The sequence below is a fragment of the Pagrus pagrus genome, assembly GCF_965226575.1.
Source record: "Pagrus pagrus genome assembly, chromosome: 17".
NCBI lineage: Eukaryota > Metazoa > Chordata > Actinopteri > Spariformes > Sparidae > Pagrus > Pagrus pagrus.
Window position 1 is genome coordinate 7,824,496 of NC_140201.1, and position 14,280 is coordinate 7,838,775.

The 14,280-nt window shown below is 40.3% G+C and overlaps 1 long non-coding RNA gene across 1 annotated transcript in view; it reads left to right on the forward strand.

Moving 5' to 3' along the window:
- The window catches only part of LOC311272723, a 30,265-nt gene extending 16,193 nt beyond the window's left edge, over window positions 1-14,072 (forward strand). The window contains exon 4 of the long non-coding RNA XR_014624593.1: window positions 13,884-14,072. This is a non-coding gene — a long non-coding RNA (uncharacterized lncRNA). The remainder of the gene's footprint in view (window positions 1-13,883) is intronic.
- Window positions 14,073-14,280: the final 208 nt, after the last annotated feature.

Consider the following 14,280-nt stretch of genomic DNA (forward strand, 5'->3'; position numbering starts at 1 on the left):
TAAAGACGGTACATTACTAAGGTGTTGCTCAACAAGATGTGAAATCGTGTTTGAGGGAGAAAATGATGAGTTTCTGTGAGTGTGTGTGTGTGTGTGTGTGTGTGTGTGTGTGTGTGTGTGTGTGTGTGAGAGAGAGAGAAAGTACAAGATTTCCCCTGCTGGCTGAGCATGTCAGCCCTGTCAGGAAATGAACTCATCTCCCAGCCTCACGCCACCGGCTGCTGCTGTTCTCTCTCCTCTCCCAACTCCCCCCTCGTGCATGTTCGCTCTTTCTCCACACACCTCCGAAATGTCCATCAAACACAGAGCGAGAGAGAGAAAACTCACACACTCAAATATAAACTTAACCACCCACGCAGAAACACACAATGCATGATACTCAACTCACACTTACAATCCCTTTTTTTCAGTCCTACAAATCAAACATGGAAACACTACAAATCTGTGTAGGTTCGTGTGGTTGACATAAAAAAAATAAAAAAAAGTAGTTCTTGAATTCTTATCAGGAGATTTACAAAGTGGTTCAGGGGATTGCAGATTAACATTTCCCAGATTAGAGCAGTGCAGTGGGTTTCTCTGATTTAAGCGCAAACCCCATTATGACTCGCTACCAGGACAAACTGAGACCCAGTGACCCAGTCTCCTCTGAATATCTCGCTTACGTCACTCTTTTTTTCCTCTTCATCTCATGTCTGTTTACAGTCTCTGGTGAAAACATGAAATTTAAATATACTCAAATGTATTCAGCAGATTTGAAGAGATATTTGTAGTTGACTTTGAAAAAAAGAGTTCCCTGTAGAATATCATGATGATGATGATGAATGATTTAATAATAAAATGATGTTGGTATATACAGATCTGTACACATAATCATATAAATGCAGTTGAAGTGGAATTAATGTACAGTGACCCTTATTCATTTACATGATAAAAACACCAAAGGAGGTCAGGGTCATAGCTACCACTGAGGGCACCGAGGTCACGTCCTTCTGTATTTTCTGAGAATTTATGTTCTGCAATTTAAATTAACCAACATGTGGAAGTTTCTTACCTGATTCCATGTATTCTATACTGAATGTATCAACACGTCATTAAATTTAGTTTAAAACAAGATGAAGAGCTTCCACACCTGACTTTTGTTCACAGTAGATTAATGAATTAGTTCAATTTTGATGTAAGAAATGAAAAATGTACAATCAGTTAAAGATATAATATGCACTATTCTGCATTTAAATGTCGACTAGACCTTTGTTATATATTTTGTTGAGCTGTGTCATTACATTATCCCAAATATTTCAAACCCAGAAAAAGCTGTCATTTTGCTCAACATCAGGCTGTGTTCAGGGCCAGATTAACACTTTGCTGTACCCTGGGCAACAATATTCAAGGGCCCCATCATCACGACCCCAGGATCACTATAATCTGGCAAAATACAGAATAAATTACAGTAATATACAGTAAATGTACTCAATACTTCAATATCTAACTGTCATCAAGTGTATGTTGATGTACAGATGTGCAAATGCTCATAGAGCTACAAATGCACCACTATGTCCTCTTGTCAAGGCCACTCACTCGCATATGATGTTATGAAAACAAAACACATCAGCATCAGTATAATCTGGCAAAATTTACCCACTACATAGAGAGGGAGGGAAGTGTCCTCCATTTTCACAACAACAAAAAAAGCAACCACTTTCAAAGCATCCAGTATTTATTTAACAACACTTATTCCCAACACAGATGTATTGCATTGATGGAGCCATCACAGAGGAAGTCCACAGACAAGACACAAACAAAAATCCATAATCTGCTATGGTCCTCAGCTCATTTAAGACAGAAATCACCCTGTCACCTCAGAATTCAACAGGACAATCAAGTTATAGTGCAATATAAACATTGTGAAATCTGCCAGATTTCTCTCAACAACAATAAACAATTTACAGCATTTTCATGGAGCCACCACAAGGAAAAAAATCAATAAAATGCAGTATCATCTGTTCAAATAAACATTTTGGTCCTAAACTCATTTTAACTTATTTTAAAACAGAAAACAACCTGTCACCTCAGAATTCAACAGGACAGGCAAGGGTTAGCCATTTTAGTGCAACATAAACATTTGGAAATCTGTCAATTCCTCTCAATTAGACAAGACAAAAAGAAATGCTACATAATCTGGCAACATACACAGTTTTAATCCTAAATAATGGGGAAGTGCATGTTTAAATTTGAAATGCTTGATTTCATTTGGCAAACACATCTTACACTGGCTTTTTTCTTGACTTTGAATGTGCAAACTGGTGTACAATATCTTCAAAATCAAGGCCACTAACAAGTTCATGTTCGATGGCCAAGAGAGAAAGTGCAGAGAGCCTTGTCTGTGACATTGTGGTCCTCAGCTCATTTTTAACTCGTTTCAAAACAGAAAAAGACCTCTCACCCTCACAGTTAGACACAGGCAAGGTTAAAAACAGTCTTAGTGCAACATAAACATTCGGAAATGTTGTCTTAAGTCCATGTCTCTCAAGAGCTTGCAGCAGCTGTACAGGTGAAGTCTCATTCTGCACAAAGTGCTTGAACTGAATAAGTTCGTCTGACAAGGAAGCATCCAGATCTGTCGGATAAGTGGAGCTTAGCTTGGCAGCTCTTTCACGCACATCACAATCATCACAGTCCCTCTCAAATAAAACTCCAAAGAGGTCACACACATGTGTGTAGGCTTCGATGCGCTTGGATAGGCACGAACAAAGTCTGTCAATGATGACATAATATGTTTCAACCTTAAATCTCTGACTACTATCAGTAAAAGCTACTTCGCTGTCATCACCAGACTCGTCTGCAAATTTCTTTCTTTTTCTCACGCGTCGAGTGTCAGACTGGTAGTTTTGTGTAGCACTGACAGCTCGTGCTGATTCTTCGAGCTCTGCAAACTGTTCTCGTAGAGTGCCAACATATGAATGCAGTGACCGCAAAAGGCCAAGAGCAGTAGCTAAATCCATATCGCTTTTTTGGAGTTGGTCACTTGTTGCCTTAAATCTATGCAGTACCCGGTCCCACAACATAGTCATTATTACTGTCTCCAGTTTATCAAGTTTTGCGACCAATGCAGCAGCTTCGAGTTTAGTTTGTGTTTTCTCATCACAGTCTGAAGCTAGTTTGGCTAATGTATCTCTAATTGCCCCGTAATTTTCATTGAGAGCTTTTGTGGAGTCTGCTCTGCAACTCCATCGAGTGGTGCTTAGGGATTTTAGAGTGTATCTAATGTAATGTTCGCTGTTATGGAAAACTGTATTCCAGCGATGTGTTGATGCGCTGCAAAATGTATACAGAGACTGCAGCAGTTCAAAAAAAGAGTTAACCTCCTCACAGCAATTATCAATGCAGTTAACACCTACGAGGTTCAGCGAATGGGCAGCACACGGTGTATAATGAATTAGTGGGTTTTGTTTTTTCAAGTGTGCCTGGAGCCCGCTGTATTTGCCAGACATGTTGCTAGCATTATCGTAACTTTGGCCACGACAGTTTGACAAGTCTAACCCCAAGCCTCGCACCATTTCAATCACAGATTCAGCTAGGCTTACACCTGTGTGGCTGTGGATGGGCTCAAACCCGATGAATCTTTCCACTACTCTGCCATCTGCACTGACAAAACGAAAAACAAATGTGAGCTGATCTACGTGTGCTAAATCTGGTGTTGAATCAACGATTACAGAGAAATATTGAGCGTGTCTGATTTCCTCTGCTATCACTTGCTTAGTTTTGTCACCCATTAATGAAATAAATTCTTCACACACAGTTGAGGACAGGTAAGATGGCTTACCTCTACCCTTATTGCCATGCTTCTCAAGGTGCTCCTTTAAAAAGGGGTCAAACTCCGCTATCAGTTCAAGCAGTCCCAAATAGTTCCCATTGTGCGCGGAGCCCAGCAGTTCGTTGTCGCCTCGAAATGGCAGTCCTCTCGCTCCCAAAAATTTAATAACAGCAACCACACGTCTAAGGACTTCTTTCCAGTACTGCTGTTCTGCCTCACACTGTCGGGCAAGAGAAGCGTCCACTCTGCTTGCGTATTGAGACCTGTGCAATAAAGAAAGCATGTTTTGTCTATGTTCTGCACTCTTTTCGTGATCACTAATCCTCTCTGGATGTTTCCAATCACAGAATCCGCTGATAAATGTATGCTTTTGGGATGACAGGAGTTTGCAGGCATAGCAATAAACCGATCCAGTTGATGGCGAGTAAAGAAGCCATTCCCTTGGCACAATTTGGTTGTTTGGGAGACGGCAATGAAGCAAGTCGTTGGTGAGGGAGCGTGTCCTACTCCCAAGTCCGGACTCCCTTACTGATGCAGGATACTTGGTAGCCCGGTTCTGGAAAGCTGCAGGCCCTCGGTAGATCGCCTCTTCCCGGAGCTGCTCCGTAACGGGCCCCCACAGTGCAGGATCCCCAGGGAGTAGAGGCGTTGAGGTACAGGGGCTGCTCGCAGACTCGACGAGCGGCTCAGATGGCGGTGAGACTCGAGACCCATCACCGCTTCCCTCAACGGTCGCACTCGCAGCAGAATCCGGGCTGTCGGTTGAAGATGCTGCCGGGGGCTCTTCGCTCTCCGAGTCCGGGCTGTGAACATTAGCTAGCGCCGGCAGTGAAGAAATGTCCTGGCTAGCTGAGCTGTCCTCGTTGACGGAAGCTGCCTTAGCAGAACAGTTGGTAACGTTAACTGGAGTGAAGAAATTACCTATTTTCGGCATATACTTTAAATTTTCTGCGTTTCTGATGTCCTTCTCCTTTTTTAATTTCCGTTTAGCGCTCCCACTTAGCTTCTCCATGTCTGCATTTTTTGAGTTGTGTAGCGGCGTTTGACGTCACGCAAGCCGCTCAGTGCACGTTGATTGGCGTCACCTTTGATCCGCCTCATACGGCCTGACCAATGAGAAGAGGGTCTCAGCTCACGGTCACAGTCACAGACAGGGGCAGGGTCTCTGTGCAGCGCAACGGCTCCGGCAGACAGTTTAACATATATAAGCGAGAGATAACCAGATATTTTGCTTGTGCCCTCACTGCCCTGGGCCCTTTAGAGGTCGTTGGCCCCTGGGCAATTGCCCAGTTGCCCATATGGTTAATCCGGCCTTGGCTGTGTTTCATTTGACTGTTGCTGTAACGTCCAGGGAAACATCCGATCATGAGGAAGGAAAGTCGGTGAACATCACTTCACATGAGCGCAACATGACTAAAACTCTAATAAATGTCCTTGTCCTTGACAATTTCTGCCCGAGTCACGTCAGATAGATTTTTATGCACATTAGAGCACTGAACAGGCCTGAAATGTTGGCCTGAGTCCAACCCAGCCCAGATCAATCCAGCCTAAGCTGAAGCTCAAAACTCATATTAATCAGCATGCACAACTGTCACTGTAGTTTTAATAGTAAAAGTACACTGTAAAACCAAATAATTTGAAAATATTCAACGTAACGTTTAAGTAATAATGTTATTAAGTAAAATAGAATTTAAAAAATGTATATTTTCAGTTAACTCAATTGATTTCTCTCTAAAAATTTTCTGAACTTAAATATTCAATTACATTTTCTCATATTTTTTAAGTTCAGCGTGCTAAATCAAATTAATTCAATGAGACCTGTTAAAATTAAATTCAATTGACTAATTAGATTAAGATGCATCAACTTAAGTGTAAAAAAAACAAAATATTATTTGATTAATATTGTTGAAACATTAATGTTTCCATTTTAGGCAAACACCCGATCTGAACCCATATTCTGCTAGTAATTCTCAATTTTAAACTTTTGACAAAAAGCCAATCACCCAGCAGCAGCCAGCATGGTTTAAAATGTACACGATACCCAGGGATGAACTCAGTGTTTGTTTACGAGGGGGATCATTCTCCCCAAAACATGATGTGTTCCTTTAAATGTGAGTCGGTGCCAGATGGCTAAGATCCAGATGTCTGTATGTACAGTCCTGTTGTTTTTGTATTGTCTGGGTGTGTTTTTGTCCGTGTGGGTTATTGTAATAAGTGAAAGTGTGCCTCAGTATTAGGCTAGTACCAGGAAAAAAGCCTTAGTTGGCTGAACTCGATTGACCGTCCCAAAGTCCTCTTTCATTTAACGATTCCTCTACTGGATTTAGGGGCTGTCACTATCAATTAACCTCCCTTACATCAGTCACAGCTGGAGAGGAGCAAAAGGTTGGCGGAGGGGACGATGGAGGACAGATAGATCATGTGGTTGAGAATGAGGGACGAAAACAGGGGAGGAAAGTGAGGGGGAGAAAAAGACAGTGATACACACACACACAGACACACATGCGCACACTCGAGGCTGACTGCTACAGTACCATGGATGGATGGATGGCGGCGGTGGCAGCAGCGGGGGACGGGTTGTATAATTTGATTTGGATTTAGTGTTGCTTGGAAGAATGACACAAATTCTACAGGGATTAATCCGGCTTTAATTCAATCTGGCCGCCACAGCCCGAAATAGCCCCGCTCCAGTCCTGCTGTTGCTCTGTAAAGCACAGCTGCACCTGGTGTGGGGTCCAGAGGCCACGCGTGTAGGTGTTTGCATGTACATGTAACTGTTTGTAAATGTGATTGTGTTAGAGTGTATTTAATTATGAATGGATTGGTCTGGTTGCCTGTACTGTATCTGTGTGAGGAACATTGTTAAATGTGTGTTTCAGAACAGTAACAGCAACATCCTGTAATACAGTTACATATAGTCATATTAGGAATGGACAATACAGCTGCCTGTGTTTGACTTATGTATGCACTGTCACATTCTTGGAATTAAGTTGAATGCCTCATCTGATTACAAGAATATTCCAGTTAGAAACATCTGTGACTGGGGTAAATGGTGATGATATTCATTTTTGGCTTATTCCCACTAAATTTCCTGGCCTAGTTTTTTGTTGTCTCACTATTCATCTTTCTTTTACCAGGCTCTCCTCTGAGATTCTGCAAGTACAAGTATATCTTGTTTTTGGCTAAGAAAAGACGTGTTTGCAAACTTGTCACAGTGTCTGAGGAACCAGCCTTTGATTAATTGAAAAGGAAAGAACCGTGTGTGTTACCGTAGGCATTTTTAAAAAAGCAAAAATTTAAGTGTACATATGTAATTGGGGGATTGGAGTGTGTGCTTGTGTTTGTGTGTCTACTGTTGTACATTAGTTTGGTAGGCCTCTCCAGTGTTTGATGTTCAACCAACAGGGAACATATAATACGTTATTTTTTCTCGTCTAACATAAACCCACTCGTTTGGCTCTCTGCCTGCAGGCTATCCACAGTTCACTACAGCTTCCTCCTAAAGCGGTGGTTGCCTGGTGATTTGGATCCCACATCTGATGTTTAAACATTCCTAATCACAACTACTGGTCCCTTTACACCTGCACCTGTACTCAGAAGGCATGTGAAACTAACAATAATGAGAGTTGAAAGCAGGAACATTCTCAATGCTCTATTCTCTTCTGACTTGCATAAAACAGGTAAACATTATGCTTCATTGGTCCTGAGGCTTAATAAACAAAAGAATGACACCATAAAGCAAGAATGCGAGCCCGTTGTGTCACAGCAGCAATGGACAGAACAAGTAACTAGGCTAAAATGCAAAACCCTGATGCAACCTGTTTATTTTTTTAGCTTCATGAATCAGGGTTTCATCATCCTCACCTTTTTTGGGACTACCTTGACGTGCTGAAACATGAAATTCAATTCAAGCGCTGATTCATAAAAATGAATAGGAAAGATGAATCCGCTTTTGTGTTTTGATGTCTACCTGGAACCAAACCTCACTAGAATATTCCTTCATTATTCCTGAATTATTTCTACAGCCTTGCCAGTAGAAAAATTTAAAACTTGGTGGTACTACAGCAGAAACTGCATGTGTCCAGCAAACTTAATTCCAAACTGCATAATACAATTTTAATATCTTGAGGGCAAAGTCAACCCTTTTGGCCAGAATAAAGTGGAAGAGGAACGTTCTTGTCTTTTCTGTGAATATTAATTTGAAAAAAGCAGTAAAAACCCCCCAAAATCTGAATCCTTTCATTCTCAAGAACATATGCAAGAAATTTGCCACTGTTTGCCCGAGGAGGTGGCCTTTGAACAGTGCACCAGATGACTTGTAGATAATGAACCAGCGACAGATCCGTCCAGTATGATGATAGATGACAAGATGAGCTATGATGTATAGTCTGGATACTCTTGCCACTGACTCGCTTAGAGATGGATTGATAAAGACAGGAGGAGATGAAGAGGGATAAATGGATAGAGCAAAAGATGTGACTAGAAACGGATATGAGCAATGCAGAGGGTGTAAAGATGCAAAATATCTGTTTTTAAATACGTCGGAGAGGGCAGATAAGGGTTAGGAATGAGGGTAAAGGGTTTGGGTTAAAGGTGCCATGTAGAGTTTTTCACCACTAGCGGTGCTATAGAGCTGAGTTTTGCACATATACGCACACAAGCATGCAGGTGAAGCTCTACATATTCCTGCTGACTGCGGGGGTGGTTATGCAAATATTTAGTCCATGCAGGCTATAAATCACAAAGAAGACAAACAGCTGAAACAAATCAGGAAGAAAAATGGACAATCTGTTGTAAGCTAAGCCTGGGATTTAAATCGACTGATAAGAGGGTAAATTAAATTGACATTAACTTCTTAGGGCTGCAAAGACAGGAGGGACACAATCTGAGAGGGAACTTTGTTTTCAGAAAGAGAAAGGTACGAACTACATTAAAGTCTTTTACCATGTCGGTCATGGGTGTCAGACAATGGAATAATCTTGATGAGGAACTCAAAAAATCTGCAAATCTGAGTGTTTTCAAAAAAAAGTATGTAAATATGATTATTGATCGTTATAAACTGAACCAACAAGAGAGTCTGGTAAAGGTCAGAGGCAGGAATCAGCAAACGCTATGTTGAGACTACAGGGAAGACTAAACAAGTACCAACTGTACCCAAACAATAGCTGACACTGAAAAGTACAAATATCCACTTTTGTGAAGAATTCAACTGACTCTGTTGACTGTCTAGAGCTGGACTGCAGCTCTGTTCACTGCATGCTGCTGTAACATGTACGTCAAAATACAAAAGAAATATAACTTGTGGAAATAATGTATTCTGTGGGCAACGGGGGCGGGACTAGATAAGCATCTGCTTCTCCCGCTTTCCCTTTCGGCCATGTGTACTACCTGATTTTTAACTAAGATGATGTGTGATGATGACTGTCTAATAACATGCCGAAATAAATAAATAAATAAACAACAGTTATTTTCATTTTCAATTAAGGACTTCTTTGATTAATCAATTCATTGTTTGGTCCATAAAATGTCACAAAATAATATAAATTTGCATCACAATTTACTGAAGCCAAATGTATGCCAATACTGTTTTTTGTCTGCTAAAAGTACAAAACCCGAAAGATATCTTGTTTTGTCCTAGAAGAAAAAAAAATGCAGTGAATATTCATGTTTGAGAAGCAGGAACCAGTGTTTTGGGCTCGAGAAATTGAGGTTAAAAAAACTCAAAGATGTTATTGATCACATCAAGTCATTCACGTCCGCTGTTGTTCCATCATCTGCCCCCTCAAGTGGTTGCCAGTTTGTTCAACTATCAAAAGTTATTAATGCTAGCTAAAAATAACATAATATTGCTAATGTGAGCCAGCTAATGTTGCTAAAGCTAACTAGCATAACATTATTAGTACAATATGATGGATGTACTGTAGAAATCAGAAATGTCAAAATGTTTTAAATTTGTAATGTTTGTAAGAAAAAGAGATACTTTTGTCTACATAAAAACTGTTATCAATATTGTTCAAGCTTTACATTCACCTCAAACTTGTTTTATATTATTTAACAATATCTATAATATCATCATATAAAGGGACAAAACACTATTGCCCTGATTTACAGTTGGTGGCGGTAGCAGGAAAAGTTGGGCAAAAGAAGACTGTAATCGATGGTTTAAAAACATGAAAAGATTGTCTTTGGAAATGATTTATGAGGAATTAAATGCGTTCAACACCTGTGCAATGCCTCGATGACACATGTAAGAGATTTTTACGCAAAACACTGAATGTAAACATGTTTGTTTACAAGTAAAGACTCCACAGGGTACCTTTTTAAAATGAAGGTTAGGATAAGGGTAAAGGTAACTTGGCCGCAACATTCTCATTTGAAAACACTCTGAGATAAACATCTTTGTAGAAAATAAATAATGTCAACACAACATGCTTAACAGTTACAAAATATACCTTCATGTAGCAGCATGAAAGGGTCTTAAATACTAACTACTGTTTCATTTTTTCTTCTATCTCAGATCAAAAGGATTCATGTGAAAAACAAACACTGACCCACATTCTTAATGGTCCTTTTTAATTCCCACTGGGGCCACTCAGGCTGAAAATATTTATATTTGCTGTAATGCAAGGTGCTTTGGATAAAAGCCTCCACTAAATAGCTGATATTATGTTGCGTTACTCAAATTTGGATTCAGCTCTGCCGCCTCAAATTAGGACACTCATTATGACTCATTAGGAGTGAGTCTCACACTCAGGCGCCAGAGGCCTCATTTATAAAGATGAGCCTTATGATAAAATTTCATCATACCAATGTTTGTCTACAGGAATTCATCGCAAAGAACTTATTTATGAATCTTGGCCTTGGTGATTAATTTTCAATGCTGCATGTCAGAGGCAGACTTGAAATATTTTTCATCACTTTTACTATTACCAATGCTGTTGGTAAGGGGGCGAAGTGAGTGGAGTACAAATCAAGATTCGTGTACAATTTATCAGGCCAGTAAAGTAGAGCTGCTGCACTACTTTGAGTTTAAAGTAACCAGTCCTAGTTCAAGGAACAGGCAACATTTCTCCAGGTAGTTGTGGATTCAAACATCAACCTTACATTCACCCTGATAAAATCAAAACAACATTTCTTTCTCTTTTCTTCAGTGCAGTCCCACACCTTTAAAATCAAACATGAAAGCCCAAAAGAAATAACCTTCTTCAATATATAGACACATGGGTTCTTTCCATTTTTAGCTTCGATATGAACTCTTCTTTTAGCCCCATCATCAGAATAAAGTTTTCTGTTGGATACTTTGGTTTGTGTATCTAGTGTGCTAGCATGCTACTCTAATACAGTGAACATTTGAGACATTGCACCCTTTAAACTGTAAGTCAACTGTCAATGTTAGCATTTAGCTCAAACCACTGTGCCAAAGCTTGAATAAAATGTTGACAGTAATGTCTATGCAAACCACGGATATGTTCTCATTCATACATGTCATAGGCTAAATTACTACAACGTGTGTCATGTCAGGTTTAACTTACATGTTTATGACTTGACTTTCATATCGAGGGGAAAGGCTGCCAAGCCAATGACCACTGTTCAAGACCGTGTTTCAACATTTCTATGTGTGAAACCGCTGGATATAAGGAGACAAAAATTCAGTGGTTTTTGTGGGACAAAAGCTGGTGATTGCTCAAAGAGTTGCTAGCCACAGTTAACTGTTTATCTTGTTTTGTCTATTGAGACTGTTTGTCATGATAACCTTTTACTCAGTAGATTAAGCAATTGACTCCAGCAAGCGCTACGTTGATGAGCACAAAAGCTTGAACCTCTGACAGCTTTCCAAACAATGTCATCATCTCATGGGTGGAGTTTGCATGTTCTCCCTTTTTCTGGGTTTCCTCCTGCTGCTCTGACTTCCTCCCACAGTCCAAAGACATGCAGGTTAATTAGTGACTGAATTACCAGTAGGTGTGACTGTGAGCTTGAATGGTTGATTGACTCTATGCGTCAGTGATCTGTCCAGGGTGTACCACGCCCCTTGACTAATGCCAACTGGGATCGGCTCCGACTCCACGCAACCCTGCAAAGGATAAGCAGTTTATAGATAACTGGTGGATGGCTAGACAGTCTTCTAAATATTTGCCGTTTAGAAGAAGTAATTGCAGAACAGAATCCCCTTTAATTACTTGTAGTTTCTGTCGCAAACAGCACAGCAGTTTCAGAGCAATTAGCCACATGTCGCATTTCTCCACTATGAAGGTAATGAGGAAAATGTTATGATGACAAATAGTCATAATGGACAAAAATGTGAATAAGAATTTCAGTGTCTTTGAACATCTCAAAAGTCATGAATGAATAAAATATACCATTATTTATTAAATTATTGCATTAAATCTTCAGATTGGAATATTTAGAAAAAGTAGCCCTGGACTCAAGACACACCCAGATTCACACCCTTCCTCCTGCAGACTGCCCTGCTGCTGCACTCTGCTCTCATATCCACTCACACACAGGCAGGTGGGCCTGGCCTCACCTCAGTGCGGTTCTGTCCTCTGGCCTGAAGCCTGCTGGACTGTTACAATTCATCACAACACACACACACATGCACACGCATTGAGATATACTCCTTGCGCAAGCTCTGGCCTTGTTTCTCTGAGTTTCTGATTGTAATCTCTCATGCTCTCGGTCCTTGTATCTCCGTTGGCCACACCTGTCCAAAATCTGTGTGAGCCTGTGTGTGTGACATTACATTCACGCTTAATACCTGCACACATGCAGTAAGTGTTTAATGCCCTTTTGTTGTGAGAAGCAGTACGTCAGTGAAGAGTGTTAGTTCTGCATGGTTAGCTGGGTGACTTGGCATTTAGACTGCTGCTGATAGCAGTGCCCTCTGGTAAGGTGTGTGCGCGTGTGTGTGTGTGTGGTGTTCTTGCACGTGAATGCATGTGTTTGTGCTTATCATGTCCCATGGTAGCAAAAGAAAGACAGCTTGTAGAGGAGACTGAGGACGCCCATTAGCTTTACAGCCTGGGGATTGTATGATTTATAAATGTGGGTGTGTCACCATGGAGAAGCAGGTACTAATTTGTGTGTATGTATGTGGTTTTAAGCATGTGTGTATGTGTGTGCATGTGTTTTTATCCAACTGCGTGAGCTTTTAGCCTCAAACAACCAATTACACATGACACATGAGAGCCGAGTCCTTAATATGAGATTTGACTCTGAAAACCAAATTTCGAGAATTAGATCAACTTGATCTGCATTTTTTAACATGACTTGCTGCCTAAATTCAAATTAAGCCTAGTTGGTATAAATTAAACCACGGTTCTGCAGCAGCACGGCCTATTTCTTGCTTCAAATTTATTCAGACATTGATTTTGGTGTATAGTTTTGGGAAAAATTTGATGTTTCAGAACAGCTGCCATGTTTTTTCAGGTTGCAAAGTAAAATCACAGCACAGTAATTGGTGTGTTCATCCAATTATTTTATCTTTTAATACATGTTTTTTTTAATTTACAGGGACTATGCACATTGATCAGCATGTGTAAATGCCCTAGTGTAGTGCAAAACGTTTTATTTTTATGTTGTTCCTCGACCAGATGTTGAATTAGCCATTTTTATTCATAATAAAACAGACGGCATGTAAAACCAAAACAAGAGAAGTACAAAAAAAACAAAACACAAAGGCTGGTAAACAAAGAACTGAAGGTAACTAGCCCCTTGAGGGAAGTTGTGATTCATGATTTTCTTCTTTATAAATCAAACTGACCATAGTATGAAACTGTTATGGCAGCGTCTTCATCAAAATATACTTTTGCACTTTTCTGCCCATTAGCCAGTTCCCTCTCTGCACAGCTGTAGTCCTCAACTATTCCCACTTGCCGCATGAACATCACTTCAATGCCCACCTCCCCCTCATTTCCCTTCATCAATGTATCTACATGCCAACTAGCCCTTGAGCAGATCATCTATCGTGCCACTATAGCAGAAGAATTCCAACCTGTTACTGTTGTGCCTGCCTGTTGATTCATGACCTGTTTGCTTGTTTCGGTTTGTGCCTGGTGGACGACTGATGAAGACCACATAACTGCAACATCCCCTGTTAGACTTCTCACGTGATACCTCCGTCTCTCTTCTAGTCTGTCTCCCAATACTGACACCACAGGAACAAGGACTGCACATTAGCTACGGCTAAGTCCCATTGCATTGGTTGCACTTGTTTGTTCTGTGATCACTGTTGAATAAATTAATAAAATAATGCTTTGGATAATCATTTGTGTCTGACTTTTCCACTATAAGGTCAGTTACTTAGTTACTATTTACATATCTACTTAATTATTGCACTTAATATTTGCAAATATTGTTAATTTCAACGCAAAAGGGTCTATATTATTTCAGAAAACAAGACAGCATTTCACAAAACAAAACAACATTATAACAACATTGCTGTGTTTTCCGAAATGCTGTTGTCTTTC